The sequence below is a fragment of the Topomyia yanbarensis genome, chromosome 2 (assembly GCF_030247195.1).
Source record: "Topomyia yanbarensis strain Yona2022 chromosome 2, ASM3024719v1, whole genome shotgun sequence".
NCBI classification, from domain to species: domain Eukaryota; kingdom Metazoa; phylum Arthropoda; class Insecta; order Diptera; family Culicidae; genus Topomyia; species Topomyia yanbarensis.
This window is the reverse complement of record NC_080671.1, coordinates 361,460,933-361,480,852: the sequence shown is the minus strand read 5'-3', so window position 1 is coordinate 361,480,852 and position 19,920 is coordinate 361,460,933. Positions and strand designations below refer to the sequence as shown.

The 19,920-nt window shown below is 38.0% G+C and overlaps 1 long non-coding RNA gene across 1 annotated transcript; it reads left to right on the top strand.

Moving 5' to 3' along the window:
* Nucleotides 1–17,678: 17,678 nt before the first annotated feature.
* On the top strand, nt 17,679–19,372 carry LOC131684388 (uncharacterized). Its single transcript, XR_009304647.1, has 3 exons — nt 17,679–17,832; nt 17,887–17,940; nt 18,014–19,372. It is a non-coding gene; the product is annotated as an uncharacterized LOC131684388 (long non-coding RNA).
* Nucleotides 19,373–19,920: the final 548 nt, after the last annotated feature.

Sequence of the window (19,920 nt, the reverse complement as noted above, 5' to 3'; positions counted from 1 at the left end):
GTTTGGTAGATTTAAGTCGTTTTAGGTTGCTATCCATCCAAGGAGGAAAAACTGGAGTCTTGTGGGTCTGTTTCGGAACAAACTGATCGATAGCATAAGTGATAATGTTGGTTGTAACCATGACAGCACTGTTGATATCGTTGCTTTGCAGAAGCTCATCCCAATCTATACCGGACAGAAATTCGTTCATTGATGCAAAGTTCGCTTTGGTGTAATCATAGAACAAAGATTCAGAAGTGTCCTGGTAACTATAGGGCATACACTCCGAGATTACGATATGCAGAGGTGGATGGTGCTGGCAGGACTTCACAAGTGGCGATGGTGCTTTTAATATTGCGCAGTTACTAATCAACTCAGAGCTAACGAATGCAAGGTCGAGAGTACGAAGATTGTTGTTCAGAACATCGTTCATTTGGCATACACCTGCGGTGCTGTAATCATCCAGCATCTTAGATATAAGAGGGTTTATAGACGAACGGGCGATATCAGGGTAAAGGTAATTAGTAGAACTGCGTAGCCATTTAATGCCTGGCAAATTGAAGTCGCCGAGGATAACTATCTTATCGTTCAGATCCATTCGTGAAGTTATCCATGAAAGCGAACTTAAGTGTTGATCGATAATAGTCGGATCATTTGTTCGATCTGGTGGGACATAGATCACGCATAAAAAAAGAGTATGATGTAAAAGTTGCAACGCAATCCAAACTTGCTCTAACGCAGTACAACTAGGGGTGACAATCTGGCGCGCTTGGAAGCTTGATCGAATGGATAGTAGAACACCGCCTCCGTGAGCTTTAGTGCTATTACGATTTGAGCGATCAACACGAAAAACTGTGTACGATGGGTCGAAAATTTGCTGTGAGGTTGTATTATCGTTTAGCCAAGTTTCAGTCATGGCGTAGACATCGTAGATTGCGTCGGAACAGGACAGGTAGTAATCTGGAATCCTTGAGTTCATGCCGCCCACATTTTGGTAATATATAGAGAGTGTTTTATTTACACCAACGATTCTCGCTGATCCTGCTGGATGGGGTTTTGATGTGAGAACATTCGGTCGTGCATCACTGCTTGGTGGGGGTGTATTTCCCTGGAGAGCGGATGATGGTAAGGGGAGTTCGATGTGGGAAACCGTCGATAGCGTGGTGTCGCTGGCCTGGGTGATGGCCTTAGTGGAGGAAACGGTCGATCGCGCGAGGGGTAAACAAGAGATTGTATTCGAGCAGTCAAAGTATTGGGTCGCTTGTCTAAAAAAGGAGAGATCGATACTCCAGCAGGCCAAAATTGATCAGACGAAATTAAGCTTTCTAGAGCGACCGGAACGCATAGTTTGAAAGAAACGTATGAGAGTGGTAGTGTGCTGTTGCGATTTTGTGGCACTAATTTATGGCAGCGAATGTGCGAGGGGTCACATTTTGTTTTACTTACAATATATGCGATAAGATTTTCGGTGGTTTCCATCGGTTGAAATCTAGTTAAATAATACCATCTAGGGGGGAACACTTGGGGGGCTACATACAGTTTAGGAAGTGTTACATCACATTGGTATTGGTTGGAATTGCTATTTATCGTACGTGTTATACAACCTGCTAAAGTCGACTGATAACGCGTCAACGGCACGTGTGGTTCCGAATAGGTAATAGCGGTTGCTGCGGGAACGGCTGTCATGGCTGGAGCAGCAATTGGAACACGATTGGTAGTGGCATTTACAGTTGAAGCGGTCATCATAACAGGAACTGCTGCAGCAATAGCAGTGCTGACAGGCACAGTTGATAAATCGGAAGCTCGAATGGAAAAATCCGTGCTTGATGGGGCAGAAGTGATGGCGTTGGCGGAATCATAAGTTGTCGGCCAAGTTGGAACGGCGACGGTAGTGGCAGAGTTGGTAGGGGCAATACTTGATGATGTAGTGTTTACTACGGCAGCGATAGCGGTGGGTGGCAGAGTAGTAACGTAGGTCGGTGGCTTTGCAGATATGGTAGAGGTAGTGGCGTGGATGATGGGATTTTCGTTGGCATGTTCGTTTGATGTTGCAGAATTGGTTGGATGGTCAGCAAGACGGTTGGTTAAGTAAGAATGCGAATTGTCAACTATCATCTGTGTTTGGGCATCAGAGAGTTGTTCGTGGATACTGTTCACGCCGGGTGCGATGCGAGGGTGCGTGGAATTGTCAGGTCCAAGGCCTATAGTGGCAGACACGAACGTACCTTGAGAGTTATGGTAGCGGATATCATCTAGAACGACAGAAGCTGTAGTGATTGGTTGACTAGATTGATTTAATGGAACGTCGACTCGCGGAATTTTATCCGGCTGCGGCAACGAGGGCCTGGAGGTGCTGCTGGTGCGAGGGCGTTTGCTGTCACCAATATTCGAGTCGAAGAGATTGCTTAGGTTGAGTTGTAGGTCGTCTATGCGATCGTGGAATGCTTCTCGGGCATCAGTCGTGTTGTATGAACAGGCACGAGTTCCGGATTGTGGGCAACAGCTGGATCTGGCACAGGTATGCGAGTAAACACGACACAGAAATTGCATAGAATCCATCACAGCGCCGATTAACTTCAGAGCCGAGGTAGTGCGTTGCAGGATCAAGTTGATTGTATCGTTTGGTGTGTCATTCAGATTGGTTGGCACGCGGCATTTATGGCACAGCCAACAGACACCCGGACCATCACGAATAGACTTTGCGAGCGAATTATTGATGTTCGCGCACTTGAGATGAAAGCTGATTGCACACAGCTCACACTTAATTTTGGCACTATTAGAACCGGAAAATCCAAAACAAGCATCAGCATCACATTTATTTGTTTTCGTCGTTTTCGTCATGACGACCGTTGTGTTAGTGCGAATAGAACAAGAAGATGGCTCGTCGAGATCAGACAGGTACACGTCTGATTAAAAGACGGATTGGAGTCCAACGGAGGAAATATATTAACAACTAACACTTTCCACAGGGTAAACTAGGAATTGTTTAATGAATGTGATAAGTTTTTTGCGAGTAATTGAAATTTAACACGCGAAAGATGATCGATTTTTGTCGGAGCACAAACTGTAAACAGTATTCAAATAGGGTGACCAACTCCTAACTCCTAGTACATTATTTGTTTCATTTAGAATAGAATAGAAAGATCAATATGGTAACTGTTCCAGAGCCAAGTAACCTGCAGCCTGTAAGCACTATCATGTGCTTACAGGCTGCAGGTTACTGGGCTCTGGAACAGTAACCATATTGATCTTTCTACCAGTCATACACGACTGTGGTCACAAATGGTTGCATGGGGTGAAAACATTCTTGCTCCCAGCGATATAACACTCACATGTAGTTTTCCTTACAGGACATTCCAGGTGAAGTTTCCCTCCAGAGAGGAGTGGTTGTCTGGCTATTTGAAGAGACAACAACAAACTCAAGTGGCCTGTTACACTGACGGTTCTCTGATGGAGGGACCAGCAGGTGTCTACTGTCGCGAAATGAGATTGGAACAAGCTCACTCGCTAGGTAGATACTGTGCTGTATTCCAAGCTGAAATCTTCGCGATTATGTGCGGGGTACAATCGGCCCTTCAACAGGGATTGTCCGGTAAAGTTATAAATTTCTGCTCCGATAGTCAATCTGCAATCAAAGCCCTTAGCTCAAACAACTCACGGTCCAAGCTAGTGATCGTCCTGCGTAAAAAGCTCTTGCAAATGCCATGTCAAATAAACGTATTGGAAAAAAAAACATCCATTGTTTGTTCCAAGCCACTGTGTATCGTGTTTAATGTCACCCTTTGAAATAGAAATTTTTAGCGCATATTTTCCGTATGTAAATCATACATTTCGGTGGTTTCGCCCGAGTTAAACTTATCCGACTTGCAAACCACTTTTATAGCAAAAAATCTATCCAAATCTATGAAGTTTGCTATAATAAGTTTATCCTCGCAAAAGCTACTGAGTTAAAACTTTTCTGCATCGGTTACAAGGTTTCAAAAGCTCTCTTCGAAAGAGCAGAAAAGCTCTCATTCCGTTGACTTCAGTTTATAGCATTAAGCTTTGACATCAGTACAGATCAAGGAAAGAGAATATGGTTGCTATTCTATTTGATTGCTTTATAATGGAGACGCAAGGCGACAGACTTGAAGCAGCAAGTGAATAGCATGATCGTTAAAACGGAAAGCTTTTTTCAAATTAGTCATTTAGACATTCCACATGTTACGTTTGTGTATATTGTTAATAGCTAATAATGTTGTTTATTTCGTGCTTTAACGACAATTGCTACATTGCGAATGCGAAAGGTTGAACTAACTATTGACAGACCCACAGATAAAACTTACTAGGGAGGATCGCCCTTCTAGAAAGTCGAAAAAAATGTATTTAGAGGTTTACTTTATCGGTAGAATGAAACGTCAAGCTTCAGAGTATAGATGCATTATGGTAAGTTTTAATCTAGAAATACTAGCAAAATGACGATACAGCGATGCACCTCCTCGTAAAAGTTTTCTGTTTACGCTTCACTTGGCAAAAATAAAATAAAACAGCAGATTAGAAGTTATGTGTGTTAACAAGATGCCTTAAAAATAACGTCAATATATTGGATAGGTTTGTTTTAATATTGCATACCTATATCTTGAAATGAGATTTCAAGAAAATGCGCTCTTGTTTCGGTTTCCCGTTCCGATCAAAACACTGTACTTCGTAAACATTTAAGGAACTCAGGGGCGGATCCAGCAAAAAATTTCGGAGGGGGATTTTAAAATATTCATTGTACAATATGTAATGTGTAATAACTTCATTTAATTAAAATCATTTTTTGTGGTTGAATCAAAAGAGATTATAACTACTAGAGGGAGCATAACGCTACTGTCTGCATGTATTCACGGACTGAAACATGGGATCTCGCTCTAGCATATTGTATCTCATTACTTTGACATGTGTGTACCCGGGGCAATATGTGTCAAACTAATGGGTCTAGCATATGTAAGAGCGAGATGATAAATTATCAGTGTTAGCAGCGACAAGCGACCTCTAGTAGTTATAATCACTTTTGTTGAATCTGATTTGGAATCATTTTAAGTTTAGAACGAAAAAAAAAACAGAAATTATTTTAAAACTTCTGAACAAGTTAAAAAATTTCGGAGGGGTCCGGACCCCCAGGACTCTCCCCCTGGTGACGCCACTGAAGGCATTTTTGTTAAAACAATAATAATATAGAAATATCACGATTCTCTAGATAGCTGGTTTCCCGTAAATAAATAAATATCAACCAATTTATGAAACATTCCCCACAGGTAGATTTGTCCCGTTCATTCTCGGCACACCATCGCATCCATAGTTGGTCTCATTTTCAAACCTGACCAGTCGATAATTGCTTTAATTAACCACACATATACAGCTCCACAGTAAACTCATCCCCTATCTGCACCTAACGCAGGTATAGCTCGAAAACAACAACAGAGGAGGGGTCAGTCAAAATCCCAAATTAAATCTTAAATAAATTACCTCCGCCGGTACTCAGAGGAGGAACAAAAGACAACAAGCACACAACATTGACGTGCAGCACATAATGCCATTCATTGCGGCGGTGAAATTCCTCCCTTTCTCGGACGCCAAATTAAAAATAAAAACAATACATAACCATCAATGGATGACACTGACTGGGGAAGAGGTAGACCCCGGGTGGAAGGTAAAGCAAAGTGTACACATCTTTTATTGCCCACCTGAAGTACCGTCAATGCACGCACCAACGACCTCGATGCGATTACCGGACTCTGCACGGATCTGATCGCGAAGGGTTTAAGGTAGGAAGACTTCAGTGGTGCACATCCGTGTTACCTCTCAAGATGCAAGATCAATTCCGGCTGGCTGTGTATCGGTACGAGATGCGTAAGGTATCCGTGCCAGGGTGGCCCCGTTATTGGTAGTGGAGTTTGTTGTTGTCGTTGGAGATGCAGTGGTCGTATAATAAACCTGAGGTCAAGCGAAGTAGTCGTAGGTAAATATTTGTGATTGCTTAAACAACAATTTTGAGCATAATATAGTAACAGTTTCCAGAAGGAATTGTTCGGTATTGTTAGGGTTTCTACTGGTATATCGTAAACAATTGTAATTTTTAGTATCCCGCTTATATTAATTGATTCATTTTGGTAATGGCATCCACGTAGCACCGCATTAGGCTTAAACATGTTTGAGTGGTAAACGTGATTGCTGCTCACCCCAGTAAATCCGGGTTCTATATAGATATCCCAGCCAGGTTGTTTCAATTTGCGGAGGTGAAAAATCTCTGCTCACGTCAGCCGTTGGGCTCGGTCTTTTCTATTGATGGGTCGATTTATTGGGTACTAATGGTGGAGTTACCTCTCTGGCGTCGGTGATGGGCCCTTAGTGCGAGTGGATACTGGACAACTAAGCACAAATAAAATAGCGGGTTTAATTTACTAATGCATTTATTTACAACAGGAAATTAGAAAAAAAACATACCCCCACAAAGCGATAATCTAAGCAAAGTCTTGATACTATATTGCATAGCGGAACTTGACCTTCTGTTTCAACAAACTTCGCAACCGATTCTTACTTACTGTATGATACCAGCGCGCCTGATCCTTTGACCAGGGCAACTAAGCAATAATCCACGTAAAATAAAATTAAACACACTTGCGCTGAAATAGGACATTTTAAACAAAACTCAATATTATTCTGAAGCCACATGTAACACGAGTAGCAGTAGGTTTAACCCACTTCTTATCCAATCCAGCTCACTCGATTTGAAATCTTTCATTCCTATTTCCGATTTCTTCATTTCTGTTTCTGTTCTCTGGGCACGTTCAAAAATTGCTTTCCATTGCTAAGAATCCCCCTCACGCTCAAACGGATGTTGAAAAAAATCGATTCCTTGACCGTGACCGAAATAAGATTTCTACCTAATAAGCTTTACTTGGTAGCTAGTCTAAAGGCATACTACGTATAAGTACCTACATCAGAAGATGAGATCGACGGCGGGGTCACCGAGACAAGTTTGTTTTGCACGAATCTGCTGAAGCAAGAGGTTGGCAGTATTTGTAGGACGCCATACTTTAGCCAGTGAAGACTGTAAACGATTGCATTCAACATCAGTCACAACTAACAGAACTCTGCTTTCCTTAACTATCTCTTTGTTGGCAACGTTCATCCATCTACTCGCCGTTTTGTGCCACGGGTTCTAATCGGATTTATGACAAATAAGTGGGCCACACAGCCACAGCCAATAAGTGTTGGTGCCCTGTATGCGGTGAAATTTGGATTCTTAGAAAATCTTAGAAAATCAAGCAAAATAGAAATAAACTTCTGAACGTCGCAAATCGATTGTATTTCACAAGAATCATTCTCTATTTCTTAGACCACCGAACCTATAACAGTATTATTATGAACATGAACGTGAGCAGTACAATCTTCCTGATGTAAAGAAACTGAAAAAAAAATTACTTCTAGTCTCGTTTTGTTCCTCAATAAACATTTCACAGAAGGCCGAATTTGACATCACCTGAAATTAAAGGATATTGTTTTGGCCCCTTGCAATCCATTTTCGATGATTTTTTGTCTATCCTGAGCGAGAGGTCCGCTAGAGCCCAGGATCTCTAACCCTAGTCCAGTGTATCCATTCGTAAAGACGGTGCTTCTTTGGAAGGAGGAAATCTTCTCCGATTGCGGCTAAGGAAGCAGCAGTGGACGCGCTCAAAGTTTGACATTGAACTAATTTAAGTTATTAAATTATAGGTTTGTTCAAAATTTCGAGTAACTACCCACTCGGATATTTTCGGATACCCAAACTACCCACGTCATCCGTCGGCCATGAATATCACGATTGTAAAACAACTAAAAATTTAAAAAAACTTTCAGCTCTACTGACGAGCGGAGTAGAGCAAACTGAGATGTACCTAGGGAGAGGGTCATGGAGATCCGGACCCGTCCCCCGAAAATTTTCAAATCGTTGACAAAATTTAAATTTGTTTCAATTTTAAATTAGTATCAAATTCAAATTCATTCCAAACCAAAATTCGTTTCTGGATCTGCACCTGATAGACACAAGGATACCAACAGAATATGTATGAATATTTTGATATATTTAAATTTCGATGAAAAAGCAGTTAATCGAATTCTTCCTAAACATATGAAAATTTCTGAATTTGAATCAATAGACTTAAATATGCATTCCGCTCTAGGGGCAGATCATTTGTGATACATTTTTAAAAACCTCGAAATTAACTGCATTTCCTTCCATCAAAATAGAAATTCATAATATATTTTGCGCATAAAATATTCATAATATACTTTGCGTTGTGTGCAATGCATTTTGCGTTGCGTGTAAGACGTCAAAACCCTACAAAAAACTAGCCCAAAGTATTTATTTATTGCGTATTTAAACAATTGCTTTGAAATCTACTTTTGTTGAGTCGATAAGGTTCAACTTCGAGTTAAATTAAAATATATTTGTTTCGTTTTGTTTAAATGACTTATAATAAGCAAATATTTTAGTCCGCTTCGATTTTCGCTTTACCATTTCGATCAATGCATATCATTTTAAACAACAGCCTGTACGGTGCCAGGGGCCATGTATAAATGACGTAGCACTTTAGGGGGTAGAGTGGTGTAGCAAGTTTGTGACGATATGTGATGAGGGGGAATATTGAGACAAAATGCTACGAGGGGAGGAAGGGGTCTAAATTCGCCGAAAAAAAGCTACGTCATTTGTGTACGGCCCCAATGGGTAGGGTTACGATATGGGTCGAGCTAACTACGGGTCAACATTTTCGATACGCACAAATTATAATTTTTTGAGAGGAACGAGTACCAAAATAAATCGAAATGAGCAAGAGAGTGTGCCGGTGTAAATACATTAAATATATCTGTCGGCTACTGCTATCGTCTCCACTCCGACATTCGACCAAAGGATGAGCTCGCCCGAGCAATGCTGAAAGTTGTACATCAGAGGATGACGTCATCGGCAAAATCAATACAGCCAACCAGAGCCGCTTGGCCGCTGGATGCCTAGACCTATCGTCGTCCCCAGGCCCATCCCCAGCGGTAGCAGTTATCAAATGCAGCGCATCATCGCAGCGCATTGTCACCATGCGGCGAGGTTGGCGAGTATTTCATAAAAATGCGCTGGTTTAATCGAGGATGAAATGGAAGCATGCAATAATTCGAATATTTTCTGGATGTGTGATAGATGCCGTGAACTGTTAGAGAATGCAAGATTCCGCAGTACCATAACATCTCTTGAATCTTTTGAACACGTCTGTCAGTGGCTTAATTGAATTGGCAACTTCGAACGATTCAGCTATGAACATTGCTAGTATGCCTGAAAATGAAACAATGCACCCGTTTTCATCGACGCAATTTAGTCCACATGCAAACATTCCGGAATCCGTAAACTATTTTGAACTATTTATTTCTAACATCGGAAACGACGTCAGCGAAGCAAAAGTGTCAAATCTTGTAATGACATGTCTGGATGATCGAATACCTTAATACCGTTAAGAAACTCGTTCCAGTTTGGCCACGCGGTATTCGGTATCGCGAATTCCGAAGAAACCATTCTGAAGCACCCTGGAATCCATGATCGCATTGAAGAACGCAACGTTTGTGATTATGAAAGTTTAATGGTATTTTCCCGTTTTTTTATTTGTTGACTTGAATAAGTTAGGTTTATTCAAATTTGTCAACAATAGTTATGTTAATGCTGTGCTAATTGTTAGAAGAATTTTGTCAAATAGGTTAATTATTTCAATTAGACCCTAGAGGTCCGTTGGAAAATGAAATAAACAAATAAATAAATAAATAAATAAAATGCCTGATTCCTACTGTTGTTCTTTACGGCCCGACGTTCGACGGGAGAATGATCTCGCTCGAGGAATGATACTCTTTAAATAGTCGAGGATGACGTCATTCATAGAAGCGTAGTGTGCTGGGTGCTCAAATCTGTCGTACGAGACGCTATAGGCACGATGTTAGTTCTCTGGTAAAAAAGCAACAACTGATTCAAACAGGCACACGGTATATTTATTTATAATTTTTCGTGTTCGTTTGAGTTACTAAGGTGCTCCCTATTGACGGCTCTACCGGGGATAGACTGACTGATGTATGGGAGTTTTCACGTTTTCCGTGATCTATTCATTTGTGCTTGTTTTTCAATAGTGTGCTATTGAAATGCAAAAACACTATAGCACCTATACCTAATTTCAGTAAATTCCGAATTGTTTAGTTATAACCAAACGGAAATCCGTTCATAAATAACAAAGTTATTAGCGTTCAAAATAGTGACGCAAAACGTGCCCCAGATAGTGCAGTAAGATATTTTCAATGTCAGTGTCAATGATTTTTTTACTATCATCATCAAGATTGGAAGAGATGTATGACTTCTTGAAGAGAATTGTAATGTTTGTCTGATTACAGGTTTGTAATTGTTTTACCACTCTTTTGGGAATAGTTTCAATTGAAGTTGTTGCACCTAACGCATCAAAGTTGACGGATAACGAAGACGAAAACATTGTTGTATTCCAACCGAAATGAGAAGATCAGAGCGCAATTACGAAAGCACTCGTGTTGAGTGTATAGAAACGATAGAAGGTTTCTTTTGAGTCGATTTCGATTGGTTGATTCTTGTTTCCTCTCTTCTCTATCTGATTTAAGATAATCTCTCTCATTTTATTCCATGACGAGCAAAACCAGAACGAAAAACTGTCACATACTGATGACATGAAATAGAAACATTTATCCCAACATATTGGCTAATAGATTTAACCAGTCACAACATTTTAGTCGATCTTCGTGATTGCCTATTGATTTCTATTCGCTATATTGTTACGTAATTTTCAAACTTACATGAACATTAATTAGAAACCACAGAAAGTGATTAAAATGTTGCTATTGGTTGCAACATTAAGTGCATCGTGTGTACTTAGCCTAAGAGCAATGTACGTTTTATGTTTTACCACTTTTTGTCCTGTCCAGTTTTAAATGAATTTTTCTTTTACACAGATACCACGGTTTTGCGGATTACACTAGTTTACAACATTTCTGAACTAAATAAGCCATTTTCAATGTAAAATCGTGTGCTGAATTCGAAAATGAGGTCCAAAAAACTTACACTAGAACAGTTTTTGAGTTACTGTGAAAAAAAAAAATAATTTTACCTTTAAAATTAAAAATACGTTCATTAAAATCCAAATATCTTCGGATATAGTGCATCGATGTGAAATATTATTATTTTGAATTAAAGGTAATTGAATGCACTTTTGATCGTTAGAATATTTTGTTTTAGTGAGACTACTGGTTCTGACATTATTTACGAATCTATTGAACTTTTTCTTAATTTTTCGTAATTTTTTGAAGTAAAATGAGCGTGTGGTCAATATTTTCGGCAATCAATCCTAAAAATTATATTTTTATGGAAAAATAAAGCCTGCTTATAACCAATGAAAATAAGCACTTATTAGATTAAATAGGATGAAAATTGTGGAAGTTATTCAATTTTTTGTAGAATGGAGATTTTTGAGTTTCTCTGGGTCAACTTATTGAATCGACTCGATTCCAATTTTTGTCTAGGGTTTGCTTCATAATATATGAGAGATTCTCTGTCAAAATTCTGTTAAACAAGTAAATTGAAGAATGTTGAGAGAATTTAATGTAGGGTAATTTTCGAAATAGTTTATTCAAATGATTCAGACTTCTTATAACAATAATTTCAAGCTCAGTGGAGTAATGTCATCAAAAATTTGGCATTAAAAATACGCATAATATTTACATTGTCATACAGAATTGTATATGTACAAAAAAGTTGTAAACTACACGCTCCACAACGCCTTGATACATACATCGGAAGCTTATGACAGTTCAAAATGTTAAATTCGGGCACCTATTTCGTCACGTTTTGTTCTACTAACAATTTATTTTACCTTATTAAAACGTCTAGATTTTTATAATTTGAAATTATATTGAATTCACATTGGCTTCTACGATGTACCGATTTTACTGTACTGGTTCACAAAACTTCAACATACTACAATATATTGCGTAAAACATCCAAGTGCAATTTCAAAATATTCTACGTTCTTAAAATCATTCTGAAGTTCAGATTTTGAGATTTTAAACCGAAAATAAGTCTTGTTCAATGTTCTGCATAATTTCAAAACACGAACTGCTAGATGTTCTAGGAAGGAAAACAAATTAAAAGTTTTACAATTTTTTAAATTTTTAATACTTGACGTATGCAGTATCACATATTTCTACGAATTCGTATTGTTTGTATTAACATTATACAAAACCCAGTTGAGCAGCTAGCGTTTCAAAATATGAATTTTTACGTGTGCGGGTTTAGTTTACAACGAATTTTGAATCATAACAGTGTTATTTTATGTAATACACATACAATACACTACAAATATTACACGCAGTATTGCATACCAATAATTTGATGACTTATAATTTCATTGAGCCTGAAATTATTGTTATCAGAAGTCTTTAATCATTTGGATAAACGAGTTCGAATATTACCCCACATTAAATTCTTTACTGTCGCAATTTTCATCGTATTCGAACTAATAAGTGCTTATTTTAATTGGTTATTAGTAGGCTTTAATTTCCCATAAAAATATAATTTTTAGGATTGCTTTATCTTGCCGAAAATATTGACCGCACGCTCATTTTTCTTCAAAGAAAAAGTTCAAAAGTTTCGTAAATAACGTCTAAACCAGTAGTCGCTTTAAAACAAAATGTTCTAACGATCAAAAGTGTATTCAAGTACCTTAAATTCAACATAATAATATTTCATGTCAATGCACTACAACTGAAGATATTTGGATTTTACTGAGCATATTTTTTATTTTGAAGGTAAAATACATTTTTTCACTGTAACTCGAAAACTGTTCTACTGTAAATTTTTTGCACCTCATTTTCGGATTCAGCACGCAATTTTTCATCAGAAATGGTGTTCGAATATTGAAGTTCAGATTTTTATTTTGTAAACTAGTGTTATCAGTGTGTTAGTATGGAACGAAATCCTCGTAAAAATGAAATGAAATGTCAATAAAAATGATATTGCGTTGAAATGACGCGAAGCAAAAACTGTTTTCTCGGCAGTATTTTGAATGTGTTGCCTGGTGTTTATACTAACAGTACAAAGTGCACAGTGTGCATTTACTTAATACGGAAATTCTGCTCCTATATTCGCGAATATCTGATTTCTTCCTTGCTTCTTGTTCTTACAAGTGTGAACTTCCTCAATGATGGTACTGGTTGTAGATTTTAAGGTACTTGACGCAGCTTTTGCTGTTGTCAATATTACCTGAGCAGCTACCACAAATTTTGCAATTGTTTACATTCGGATGTTTCTAAGCAGGGTAGACCGTAATGTGCCGTTTTATTCACTGTACTGTTTGTTTGACCTTGATATATACAAACAATTCTCTGTGTAAAGGTATTATTGTATTATGTTTTGTACTGCATGGCCAGGTAGGAGGAAATAGGTCGGCCAACCGTCCTTCTCGCCACATAAACATTATTTGAAATACCGGGAGGTAGTTTCTACACGTGTTCTTCGGAATGGATTTTATTTCTTCCAAATGTGACATGAATCTGCAAGTAAGCGGTGTCCGATCTTTTAGCGGAACATTCATTTTCTCAGCGTCCTTATACAGGACGATCTTAATTATAGTATTGACACACCCAAGCATGACAAGACAAGACGTTTGAGTTGTTCGAAATGTATGGTTTTGTCTGGACTAATTTGTTGAGCGCTATAAACGCTGGATGCATGATATGGTAGAACTCAATAAAGGCGAAAGTTTAACCTCCATTCACACCTTCAAAAAATGTTCATAATGTGAATGCTCGGTCCTGTGCGAGTCATCAATAATTTTATAATCACCGTATTTGGCCGGAGCACCACTTCTTGCTTCTGCTACTCCATCATCTCGATAGATTACTACAGCAAGAATTACACTGCCCATGATCGCAAATCAGTCCCATAAATATAGGATATCCCATAGAAAACGGGACACATATGCGATCATGGGCAGTACAGTAACAGTTTCTTTTGTTCTTCCGAAAAGCCACACAATATAAAAATAACTATTTTTGTCATTCGCTTCGCACTGGCTCGAGCAATAGAATAAAGCACGCTGAATTTCGTGACCGTTGTCTTTGATGGTTGGAAATAGCCTGGTTCAATTTTTTCTCAATAGTTTATTCAAACCAAATGAGCTTGAAATGTTTCTAAAATTCGCCGAAAACACGTTTTTTAAAATTTATTTTCTAAAAATCCCCCCCCCCTCTGGCTACGTGCCTGTATTCCTAGAGTGATCTGCCTCTAGATTCCACTTCAGTGCGTTTATGCTTCGAATATTACCAAGACATCTTTTTACTGTTAAATAAAAACACACATATTTCAACAACAATTTTCGGTTTTCAAAGTTAGAATAATGACCCTTTAAAAACTATACTCATCTTTTTTTTAAAATCGTTATAAAATCTAAAAACTCAAATGTAGAGTTTGCCCTCCTCTAGCAAAGAATTAACAAGATATTGTTGAAATATTATGCCTACAAGCAGTGCGGTAAAATATCAATTTCAAACGAAAATATTCGTTTCAAGTGAAACTGCGAGCCTTTCACTGTAAGCATACCACCACTATATCAGTTGAGTTCTGCTACTGTCTTCGTTTGAGTCACTCAGAGTTCACTGTCAATTCTTGAGTGTTTTTTCAAAACGTCATATCTGCAATGAGTTACTCTCTTTGTTTACCTTCTCTTCTGTTAATAATTCGGTCACTTTAACATTTATTCTTCAACTCTTTGCATAATATGCTAGTTAAAACCACTGTCTTTCGATCTGTACTATAAAATAAGTGAAAAGTGTTATAGTGACGCCGTAAAAATCGAAAGAGAAAGTAAACAAAGAGAGTAACTCATTGCAGATATGACTTTTTGAAAAAACGCTCAAGAATTGAATAACAGGTTTTGGTCATTTGACGTTTTTGTCTGTTTAGTTTCTATTGAAAACCAACCTCACATTAGCACGGTCTCAGCTAATGGAAGTGAACCATTCCAATGAACAACTCAGAAATGAATATGAATGAACACTCACTGACATGAAAATAACTTCGACCAAGATAATAATTAATACAGGGTAAAGGCTATGATAAGACGAGGCAACTCAAGACGGATACGGGTAGGAACATTTTTTCTCTGTATGAGTGAGGTTGTAATTTTTTTTCGATGAAGCTGATAAATCAGGAGGATATGAAAAAGAAAAGAATAAACAAATGACGTAGTGGGCTTTTCTGCTTAATTTTACAAAACAAATGCACTCAAAAATTACCAATGTTCCGAGCCTTTCTTACTGTTCATCTTGGAGCAGTTGTCTCTGTATTTTTAGTTTCCTTGCCTTTCTTGTGCTCTGCTGAATAATTGCTGACAGATGATTGTATGAAACTAGCGAGGTTGGCAGTGCAGCCAATTTCTTTGTTATATTTAGATATGTTGCTATAATACACATAATAATGACCGTTTTATTAACTCGCATTTCACCAAAATGTATCTGGAACTAATCAATCCAACATTTTTATCATATACTACATGTTTCTAGCAAATTTGGCCAGCATAACATCCTATTCATCAGAATCAAATTTGCCACAAACATTGAAATAGAGATGGACGTACTACCAAAATACAGAAATATACAGAAATCGTATTACTAGTTGCTTTGCCTTGTCTTAGGTGTAAACGGTCGAACTCGTTAAAGGTCCAAGATGATAGATAACGGAAATCGATGGTTAAAGTCATTTTAAATGAAGGCGCAGTTGGTTGAGTGGCAAGCGTGACAGCCACCCATCCCAGTTGTTGTGGGTTTAATCCCAGCTAAAGCTTAGTATGCACCTCTTGCGAAATGAAATTTCCTATACAAAACCTATGCATAAAAAACGCCGCGAAATGCTTGCGAAAAATTTGTTCGTTTTCATTTCGTAAGCGGTACGCAGCTCTCGCGAAAACGATAACGAAAACTGCAGTTAGCCGAGACACGGTTCAATAAACGATAAGTTTGATTTAACTTCCGCGAGATAGCGCTGCTTTCTATGCGCTGTCACCAAGGCTGACTTTTTTCTTGCGAAATAATGATCGGATGTATTATTCCGCTCGGATGCTTGCGGAATTTTGACAGGTGGAGATAAAAAAAAAAACAAAAATGACGTTTGATTATTGTTTTGTCTTGCGCTGTTGGCGGAACAGAGATTCCTAAAATTTTAGCTAGTTTATTTAAAGCTAACAGCAATCGGAATAGTAACAGTGCTAACATTTTGTTTCTCACAAAACACGTAAGTACAACTAAACGCATTTGCAGCAACTTCAGGTTCCAAGGCAATAGTATGACGAGCACAACCACAATTTCACGTGCTCCAGCGTCAACAGCGGTTCTGGTCTCAACAAAAACAAACTTAGCAACCAACCACCCCTACTAGAATCATTAACATAAAGACCCAATTGCTAACAACAGTCAGACCCTACAAAATATCCTTCCACCCAACATCCTGAATCTGTCAATCTGCCAACTGTGTTCATTGTATTCAATCGGTACTACAGCAGCCAACAGCCCCTCAAAAGTAAACTGTAAGGTTACAGCGCAGCACCCACGAACACATGATTCAGATTCAGAAACAACAGCAACTGTTCCAACTACTTCCATTATGACGGGAGACACCTAGCATCACAAATACGCCCTGGTGATAATATCTAAAAACAGGTTATAATGAATCCAACATTCGCAGTGTATTGAATCAAACAAGACTATTTTTTGAATGGCGGATCTTTCGGGGTACACCGCTTATCAGCTAATACCAGGTTCGTTCCAGTACACGGAAGATGCTCCGGAACAAACAGGAGCAAAAATATTAGCTCCTTTTTACTTCGGCTTGCTGTCAGAAGATAAAAAGAATACAGGAACGACCTTTTCCTTATTTGCTCCGTAGGAGGTACTTACAGTTTCTCCTGGTACTGCAACAAACTTACCATTGCAAATCGTATCTGACATAGCTTGTGTTGCAATTTCTTAGCGGTGGTCCTCCCGGTTTAGTGAAATCCGAACCAGACAAAAGCGCAGTCAAATCCCAGCCGTGGTTCCTACCAGTTCCTTGCATCAAAATATCCCTGCCTTGACACCGATCGTGATTCAAGCACCCCAACAGAAGCAGAAGTAAGCATTCACTATTCTAGCGCTTATCAGCAGCATTTCACAGCAGGCCCAGCAGCAGTACCATATTCAACAATAACAGCAGCAAATTAAAACTTCCCCAATACGATGGCCATTATCCGACCGGTGGGTAAAGATGAAGATCAAACCATGGTTTTTCCCCCGGGGTTGACCTGATTCAACGACCTGGTTCACAACCGCAACTAGCGTAAACGATCCAAGTCAAACAGGGTCAAACATAGGAGACCATTTTCCAACCAGGGCTATCATCACCCAGATTGCACAGCAGCAGATACAGCAACACCTGCATACACAGTAGCCACAGCATACAATACAATCCCAGACGCACCGCGAACAGGAGGAAATTATATTGTAATGTAATATCCTATTCAGTGGGAAAAAACTCATACTTGTAGAATTCACAGCTCGATCAAGATTTTTTTTTGGTGTGTGTTATATCTGAAGTAAACTTTTTTTCAGATCGTATGGACCAACAGTAAACCACAGCAGATACAGATCCAGCGAACATAAATCTTCCAACAGTAACAACAAGGCCCCACAATCACCATTCAGCAGCAGAGCGCGGTGACAATAGATCAACAGCAAACACAATATGTAGGAGCTCAAAAGCTACTTTCTCTTTCGGTAAGTTTTAATCACAATCGTTCCTTTCATCTGAATGACCTTGTCGATTTACAGACAAACATGTTATGGAAGTTCACGACATGTTAAAACGGGCTAAACGTAAGCCAGGTAATGTCGCAAATTTTATCAATTAACCTAACCGACAATCTGTACTGATTTCGAATTTTCTACTTTTGCACAGGAAAAGGTCCTTCAGACAGATAACATTCAGGCGGCGTTGGTGTTGGTGGCATTTCGAAGGTACCGAGAGCTAGATCCGACCCTATCAGCAACACGAAACGAACCCCGGCAAGACTGGTGGGGCGCAAGGTGCCAGTGAACACACGACACCCCCTACATAATTCAATAGTTCTGGGGAAAGTTTTCATTGGGACGTATATGACATTATCTTTGTTTACTTTCGCTTCTGTTTATTACTCGGTTGCTTCAACATTTACCTCTTAACTCTTTCCTTAATATTCTAGTAAAAACTATCGGTTTTCGAAATGTACTGAAAATTAACGGAAAGTAAATTAATGAAAAATTAAATTATGTAGTTAAAATTAGAGGAAAGTTTATGTTACTTAAGCCCTATTGAAAATTTTCTCCAGAGTTATTTAATAGTTAGCTGCACCGCGCTAAAATGTCTATCGAATTCCATAAGAACCACTTATGAATTTGCGCCAGAAGTATCCCATACAGAAATCATAAGCGTGTTTAATGATTTAGAGGGGAAGTTGACCATCGAGCCGCTTACGAATTTCATAAGTCATATTTAAAGATTTCTGAGGATGTTCTTAAGATTTTTGTGTGAATATACTTATATTATGCATCATGGTGAAATGTGAATTTAAGATAGGAATTGTCATAAGGTCTAATAATTGTGAATAAGAATATTTTTTGTCTTTTTTCTTGTCATAGTTTTAATATCATTAAACATTAGTTTGCATACATGTTCAAATTAGTCTCCAATTGGAAAAAAAGATCACCTGCTTGGAAACATTTCTAGATTCACAAGCACTATAACTCTTCTAAGTATACATCGTCAGATTTAGTCATGTCACAAGATTGTACAGGTGCTGCAAAATATATATAAAGAATATGAGGCAATAGTCCATAAACTTTAAATAAACACTTACATTTACTCTCCCTCATTTGAAACAGAGCTAGTGTCCAATTGCAACACACCTATAGCTTACAACTAATGCCATTAATTTTGTTCCGATTTTTGACTTTTCACAGTACTATTCTTTATAATAATCTTAAGACTCGTCTATTAGTTACCTACGAAATTGATATATTCGCTTATGAAAAATGCATAAGCGTCTAATGAAATCAAAATTATGCATTTCACGAAGTAAAACCATTTCTGTCAAGGACATATATACAGTACATGGATAAATAAACAATTGAAACGGACAGGAAAATAGTTTGAGTGTAATTTAAGCAACGGTCAAGGCATTGCGTTGGAATAGTATTTGGCTTTCCTACAAATATTGACAAACTGTAACATGTAACATGCAATATGTAATATAATAATAACTAACTATTTGCTATTTGATGTTTGATATTTATTATTCAATATTTACTATTTAATACTCATTAATATTTAATATTTAGTATTCAGCATTTAATATTTAAATTTGAATATTAATTATGTAGCATTTAATATTTAATATCTAATATTTAATGTTAATTGTTTAATGTTTAATGTTTAATGTTTAATGTTTAATGTTTAATCACAGATAACAGACGTTTAGGCTAGAACAAAATTTCTTCAAAAACCTGTGTAAACTTTCAAATTGATATACGTTGAAAATCCGTGTTTCACTATTGCCATCTGCGCAACTGTTTGCTACACGTGTGTGACAGCTGCACTCTAACCAGCGATGCCACATGTCTTTGTGAAATGTCTGTAGAAGAACAATTAAAATGTCTGTAAAAGTCTGTAGATTGTTGTGTAAATCCTATTTACACTAGGTTATTACTTTAAAAGTAGCTTGAAATTAATAAACTATTGTGAAGGAATCACTCATATTCGGATCAAATTATTCTAGTGAAATTTTGTTAAACACTGTTACTCTTTTAAAAGTCTGTAGATTTCTGATT